Source organism: Bactrocera latifrons, unplaced genomic scaffold, assembly GCF_001853355.1.
Source record: "Bactrocera latifrons isolate USDA-ARS-PBARC rearing strain unplaced genomic scaffold, ASM185335v1 scaffold_5, whole genome shotgun sequence".
Taxonomy (NCBI): domain Eukaryota; kingdom Metazoa; phylum Arthropoda; class Insecta; order Diptera; family Tephritidae; genus Bactrocera; species Bactrocera latifrons.
Window position 1 is genome coordinate 1,690,970 of NW_017537156.1, and position 8,253 is coordinate 1,699,222.

The window sequence follows — 8,253 nt, forward strand, 5'->3', positions numbered from 1 at the left end:
TTTTAATTTTTTCTTTTCGTAGTGGCTAGCGCTTTAATTGAAAGAAATTCTGCAGAAATTAGTACTTTATCTTAGTTTGTTGCTATAAACAAGAAGTGTCGCTGGATGATGAATAAGAAAAACACTACAGAATAATTTTTGTCGACAGTTGGAATATTTCTAATTTCACAGTGATATCCCGACAGCCAATAATGTATAATCGTGGTTATAGTCACGAGTAAATCACATTGATTTTATTGCGTGTAAGGGTTCCAATAAAGCTAGTTACATCGAGTGCTTTTTCTTGCTTATAAATTCCAACCAGAACGACACTGTCTCCGAATTGTCTTGAACTCTTTCATAGTAACTACATACTACTGGCATAGTCAGCAAACCTGATGACAGAACCTGTTTCGCCTTGTCGTGGTGAACTATCAGCCTTATTGCTTTCTTTTAAATCTAAAACACAGCAACTGAGTCCAACCCAAGTCTACGATAAGCAAAAAACAAATATATATATTTTTTTAATATCTTTTCTCAGTAGGCTTTATTAAATATCGGACTGTAATTCTTGCCGCCGTTTGGAATAAGGAATTGAACTTGTTAAACGGTCCATTAGTCGACTAAAAATCAACGTGTACCGAAGGTGCCACTAAGTTTATAAGCCCCAGTAGGAATAATGGCCCTATAATGTATATACAAATGATCATCATGGCGAGCGGAGTCGATTTGGCCAAGGCCGTCGGTCCGTATAAATACAAATTAGACTTTCAGTTTTCGAGATATCTACATTTTTTCACACGTCCATTTTTTCCAAGAAGATGCTTAGCTTACGAAACTGCCGATATGGGCCACTATAGGTAAGATATAGCTGTCTACAAACTGATAGACGAAAATCGAGCCCTTGTATATGAAACCTGTGAAGGATTCTTTTCTTGTTGATAGATAATAGATGCTGTTTGACCCATCGGGATCCGCACTTTGTTTCAAGCTACAGATGCTCAGGCCATATTAGGTTTGAGAAGGATCGGAAAGTAGCTTACATTGTCTAGTTTGTATTAATGTATTCGTAGAATTTTGTTTGAACTATAACGTGCGTGTCTTAACTCAATAAAGTTCGTTGGTAAAACTGTTTCGCCTTATCATAATAACTTGATGAATCAACACCGTATGATTGAAAGACGTTGGTCAGTAGATGGCGCAAGTGTTCATATATAGACTATTTGAAGAATCCACATATTTTTTTCATTAAAAATTCCCACTTCTTCAAATTGCGAATATAGCCGCGTATTGGCGCTTTCGTGCATCAACCGTGCTGCACCCAATTGCCGGACGCCAGTGTTTGCTTGACGCACCGTGTGTTGGCGTTTTAACTTTGTTATTCTTGATGTTGTTGTTTTTAATATTATTGGCATTGCCGCTATTGTTGTTGTTGCGACGGTTAAGGCTGAAAGTAAAAACAAAACGATATTCATATGGCGTCGCTGTCGCCGTTTCAAAGTGATTTTGGAGGAAAGCTTTATGCCTGTGTGTGTGTGTTCGCACTCATATTTGTATATTATATACATATATGAGAGACCGCTTGAATAGCTGGAGGAAGCACAGCGCTGAGGCGGTGGGATGTGCGTGGCGTGCGGTGTGCGGCAGGTAGGTATTAAGCGCCTCAGCTGGCTGCTTGGCCGACGACTGGTAGTGGACGACGTCAGTCAAAGCTCAGGCAAACCTCTGGGTGTGTGTGCTTGTGTATATTGTGACAGCAATATACTCCGATGGACCGCAACACCGCAAATTGTTTGCGCTTGAAAATCGTAAGCAGGTAGATCGACAGATCAGTTGTGACGCGATACTTGTACGAACTGCACGAAACCACAGCGTATCTTAGCGAATACGATCAGGCGTTGTGTTGTTGCTGTTGTTGCCGCATGTACGAATTAGTTGGTCGAATCGATATCGAATTTACGGTGTGTTGTGTGGTTTTTGTTGTTGGTATATTAAATATATAAATTAGTTGTTAATACATGTGTAGTTTTTGTTGTTGCGTGATTTTTTGTTGTCACCTCAAAGCGATGATTAGCCACTCTCGTGCGAATCTTACAAAGTGCTAAATCTAATTGGAACGAATTGGCGATTTTTGTGCATTTTGTTGTTGTGAAAAACATTAGCAGCAATTGTTGTTTGTTTGTTGGTTTTAAGATGTAATGTGATCGCCAAGTTATTTATTGAATTGCCCCAACGATTTATTGATTGATCGGATGTGATGAATCGTATTTTCACTGTCATATATTTGCGTTCTGTAAATTCTGTGACTTTTTAAATGTGATGGATTTGATAAAAAAACTTAAGAAAAAAAAAAGAAAAAATAAAGTGAAAAAACTATAAAATCAAATTAAATTAAAATATCTTGCAAACAAATACAAATTAATTTGTATTATTAACAAAAAGTGAAAAGTAAAATAATAAAAAAAGTGAATTAGAAATAAATTACATTGACCGAAATGCATAGATTTAGATAAGAAATATAAATTAATTAAAAATCAATCTTGATAAATTTCAATAACATAAATGAATAAAAATTTCTATAATTAAAATTTAGTTTTATTAAATTTGTTAAAATGATTATGTAAAAACTTTTTTATTAATTACTTCAAGTAAATTAAAAATAATTAACCGATTTAATTAAATCATAATTAATTTTTTAGTTTTTATAATTAATTAATTATTATTAACATCTTTAATTTAAAAAGAAATTAATTTAAATTATTAATTTAAAAAATAGTAGTAGTAAAATTAATTATAATTAATTTCGTTAAATTAATTAAAGCTTAAGTTAAATGTATTATTTAAAACTTAATCATAATTAAAGTTTATTTATATTAAATTTATTATTATGATTAATTTAACTCTTTGTTTTATTAATTAATTATAATTTAACTTATGTTGACCATTTATTCGATGCAAGTGAAAATCATCAAAAATTAAACTTAATCATAATTAAAGTTTATTTATACTAAATTTATTATTATGATTAATTTAACTCTTTTTTTTATTAATTAATTATAATTTAACTTATGTTGACCATTTATTCGATGCAAGTGAAAATCATCAACAATTAAACTTAGTTAATTTTTATTAACTATTAAAATTATATTAAATTTAATTTTTATAATTAATTAATTATAATTAACCTCCATAATTTAGTAAAAATTTAATTTAAATTGTTAATTAATAATGATTTGCTATACTTAATTGACTAACAAATTTGAACTAAAATAAATTATAATAAAGAAGATGCAAAAAATATTTATAATTGCTAAATATACGAAAAATATTTGTAACAAAAAAATAATAATTAAACAAACGAACAGATTTAAACATATATAAACAAATTAAAAAAAAGTACTAGCATGTGTTAAATTATTTATAATTAAAAATTAAAAATTGAAAAAAAAATAGTTAAAAAATTTAGTTATAATTTAAAAAAATGAAAATCGATCAGGTTAAATTAATTATAATTATTAGTTAAATTTGTTTAAATTAATTAAGTATTAAAAAAATTTTATTAATTAATATTTGAAACTAATTTTTTTATTGAATAATATTTGTTAATTATATTTAATTAATTAAATTTAAATTAAATTAAATTTACTTTTAATGGCTAATAAAAATTAATTATGTTCAATTTTTCATGATTTTTAATTACATTGAATCATTTGCACAATAAATTTCATTAAATTGCAATTAAAGTGTGATGCGATTATTAACCAATTCCATTAACAATACACAATATGCAAGTAATCACTCCAGTTTGGATAGTCGAGTACAATTAAAGCATAATAATTACTATGTCAAAAGGCATGCAACAATCTTATGTAAGCAGTTATATGACAACAGTGGATCGAAAAAAACATGAGCACTTATTATATTTTTTTTATTTTTCACTTAAACCAACAACAACGTTTTGGTATGCTTATAGTGCACTGCTTTGACGGATGAGTAATGAGTCAAGAATGAGATAACCGACACACAATCGAACAGCAAACGAACGACTTAGTTAAACGGCAAACTGCAGATCGAATCGAAATCGAATCGTCGCGATCGACTTGTTTAACTTGAGCGCTTGCACGCGCCCAAGAGAGCGCTGGAAAAAGTGAAACCAATTAACGCGATTTTTCGCATCATTGCCTCCGCCGACCGCACGCCGCGCCGCAAAGTGCAGCACAACAAGTGGAACGCTGTCGCCAAATACAAGCAACGACGCGCGTGTGTTGGTGTGCGATGCGGTGTGGGGCGTGGTATGGTGTACTCAGTGTAACGGCGGCCCTTTGAGCGCGCACCTGCGTAAACGAGCGTCAGCTATTATTGGCGTTTTATTTTGCATTAAAATTTGGGACCACTTTTTTTTTTGTTCTAATCATTTGTTGCAATGTTGCTTGTACAATGCGGGCAGTTTATTGACTGGCGGTTGCGCCGAAGCGTGAAAATTACAATTTTCCAAACATCTGTTCGTCTGGCAGCGATACTGGCTTGTAACTCGGTGCAATTCAAAAACAACAAACAAATAATCCAAATTACCGCGCTCAATTTAAATAACATGTTTGGTTTTGGAAAATATTTGCACTAAAGTGGTCAGCGCAGCGCATGGCTGACGCAAAAAAATTTAAATTGAATCGAAAAAATGGAAAAATGCACAAATTCGTAAATTAAATCGCATGCGCCAATGTGAGAAAAACTAAAACAGTTCGGCGAGCCGCCTGCTTGCTTCCAGCTCAAGCCAAATATCGAGTTGCAGCTGATTGCGGCTGTCGTCATCGTTACAAACCTGCTTGCAACGCGCATGCGCAAACCCAGTACGCGCAAGCTTTAGTGGTTCACAACAATTACACTGCTTATTTACGCGCGCACGCTCAACTCACTTAACGCGCTGCGTAACGGTGTAATTCGCCGCCAGCGCTTGAGTGACGAAGTTCAGCACACAATTAAGTGAAAAAAAAAAACAGAGGAACGCTGAAGCTAGTGCGGCGCAGTCATTAAATTGCAAATTGGCGCGGGTGAGCGCCACCACTAACATTGCCGGCAGCCCACATATGCGCTTGCGCATGCGCCGCCAACACTCGGCACGTCAATTCGTTGCGTGTGGTGCGCGCATTAGTATGGCTGGCAGTTGGCTCTTGTGGTCAGCGACGGTAGCTTGTTGCCCACTGATTGACTAGCTGCCTGATTGGCAGCTTATGCGAGCCAGTTGTTAAGCTTTTTTTCTTCTGCGTGGTTTTTATTGTTACCTTTTGCTTGTGTGCCAAATCGAGTTCGTTTCTTTTGTCTTTTGATTGTCGACCCAATTTTCTACGCTTGCAACGGGATGGCCGATGATCGTTTCCTTTTCTAGCGCTGATTGCGTTTTTTTCGCTTATTTTACTGTCATTCATACAACTCGAAAACTTAAAGCGAGTTTTATGTTCATTCATTTATTAGTTGCGCGCTTAAGTTTTTATTGTATTTTCCGCTATTTTTTTGTTGCTTGCGTTTTATACCCCTTGCAGCATGTTGCTAGAGAGTAAAACAGTTCTGTTCATCTAACGGTTGCACGTATCACCTAAAACTAATCGAGGTAGATATAGGATTATATACATAATATAGTATATAAATTATCAGGATGAGAGACGAGTTGAAATCAGGATGACTGTGTATGGGTGTCCCATAAAACGCCATTTACCGAGAACCTATAAAGTCCCATAACTAAGTACTAAATTAAGATATACAACTATGATTTGGCACAGGAGATCGCAGTAGTAGTACGCATCTGTGGGCAACAAAGTTTGAAAAATCTAGTAAGTTTAATGTAGGTACTACTGTGATCAAATTGAAAGGTGAATTTTTAATTTATACTTCGCTTATACACGCCAAAATATTGATTAGTATTTGAGATACTTTCGTCTTCTTCTCATGCTCTAAAAGTGAATTCTTCGATTTTTACTTTGTCTGAATTTATTGAACCAAGAAGTGCGATAATGCACCATTTCATACTGCATTGGTTATTGATCATTTTCCACATATTTTCAACTAATATCGTGCCGGAATTTGTGATTTTGTGAATTTGCTGAATAGCCGTAAGCAAATTCACATAACCACCGGATACTGTTTTGACTCAATTGAGGATATAAAAGCTGAATGGATGAAGACTCTGATGGCCATCACGGGGGATTTTTCCAAGTGCTATGATGACTGGAAAATTCGTTGGAAGGAAATGAAATTGACTAAATTCACCTTTCAAACACAGTAGTATAGTATATGCAGTGTCACTCAGCGTGATTCTTCAGAAAGAAGCGTTCGATCTGGTAAAGGCATGAAATACGATAGATACACTGCTGAAAACGTTCCGAAATCGAAAACAAACATCTGAGGAGCATTTTCGCTCCATTTATTCAGACAGAAGAAAAACCAAGAATCTGCGGCCGACAAACAAAACGCGACAATTTCTGCGTGAGAACTTGTGAAGAATACCACAGAGTTTTAGTGTACATTCCTTTGATTTGAAGACACGTTTTCTAGAAAAGTATTGGATGGATTTCAACTTAGTTTACTGCTTACAGAAAAAGTATGTGATTTGAAAACCAAAGAAAGGGAAAATCTTATTGACTGCTTGATAGAAAGATTCAAAGGCCTTTTCCATAATGACAACGGCGGGCAACGTTTGAAGCTCAAAGGTGAACTTGATCACTGGCTGTGCCATTTCGGGCAGAAGCAAAAGTCAAAAGACAACAAGCCGACTACTGCATTGGAAAAGTTTTGAGAACTGCAGTGTAGACCTATACCCCATAACTCATATTCTGCAAATTTCCACGCTTGTTTTCGACACTTCGCCGCATGAAAATGTGGCTGAGGACGAACATGCTTCAAGATAAATTGATCGGTCTAACGTTGCTGCGCACACATTATGATATTGAAGTCACTACAGAAGAAGTTCTTGAAAAATTCTACACTGCAATAAAGTATGACACCCGTACGTCTACGATACATAATGTGCTTTTTTTCAATTTAGTAGGATTTGATATTAGTCGGTTTGAAATTTTTCCACCATTATATTAAATTATATAAAGACTACTATATTTAATCTTCATATTTTAAGTAAATGTTAATCAAAAAACTATTTCTGGATCCAACCCTGGTACATGTATATATAAAAATGTATATATAAAAATCCTCTGGTTGACGTTTAGAACCTTAAGATATCCCTGGCTTTTGTTTAGTTGCAAGAGTATAATATGTTCGGTTGCACCCGTACTTAGCTCTTTCTTACTTGTTATGCTTATATTTTTAGATGTTGTTTGTTGTTAGTTTTTATTACTATTATTTTTGTTATTTTGCTTTTGCGCCTGTGCTGTAAATATTTTTTTGTTGCTTTTTAGTGCTTTAGTATGTAATCGGTAGCAGAGTGGGCGTAACGCGCTCAGCTTAGTGAATTCGTTTCAATGCGTGCTTGTTTTAGCGCTCCTTTTTCATTTACTAATAATTTGTTGCGGTTAGAATATGGTTTCATTTAATTTTTTTTTTTTTGTTGTTGTGTTGTACTTACAACTTTATGTGTGTTTCTTAATAGCTATTAAAACCTTAATAGCTATTAAAACCATTCTTCCAATGCGTTATGATTCCAAAGTATATATGTTACATAATATTGTTTTACCTTAGGAACGTGGAAGTTATATACGGATCACCAGGCGATAAGGTCTGAAATTTATGATATGGAGCTGATGGTACATTTTTTACCAACTTTTTTCTCTGAGGTAAATTATTTCGAAACAAAATGAAAAATTTCGCAATAATAAAATATCGATATAAAAATCTACATGTACAATATTTTGCCTCACGAATTATGTTTTTTATACTCTCGCAACAAAGTTGCTAAAGAGAGTATTATAGTTTTGTTCACATAACGGTTGTTTGTAAGTCCTAAAACTAAAAGTGTCAGATATAGGGTTATATATACCAAAGTGAACAGGGTGACGAGTAGAGTTGAAATCCGGATGTCTGTCAGTCCGTCCGTCCGTCTGTCCGTCCGTCCGTGCAAGCTGTAACTTGAGTAAAAATTGAGATATCATGATGAAACTTGGCACACGTATTTCTTGGCTCCATAAGAAGGTTATGTTCGAAGATGGGCAAAATCGGCCCACTGCCACGCCCACAAAATGTCGGAAACCGAAAACCTATAAAATGTCATAACTAAGCCGTAAATAAAGATATTAAAATGAAATTAGGCACAAAGGATCGCACTAGGGAGGG

General features: G+C 34.3%; 1 protein-coding gene across 1 annotated transcript in view; it reads left to right on the forward strand.

Annotated features, from left to right (window-relative positions):
- Positions 1–1,802: 1,802 nt before the first annotated feature.
- LOC108973739 overlaps positions 1,803–8,253 on the forward strand; it is a 90,527-nt gene continuing 84,076 nt past the window's right edge. The window contains exon 1 of the mRNA XM_018941199.1: positions 1,803–1,940. The gene's annotated coding sequence lies outside the window, so the exon portion shown is untranslated. The remainder of the gene's footprint in view (positions 1,941–8,253) is intronic.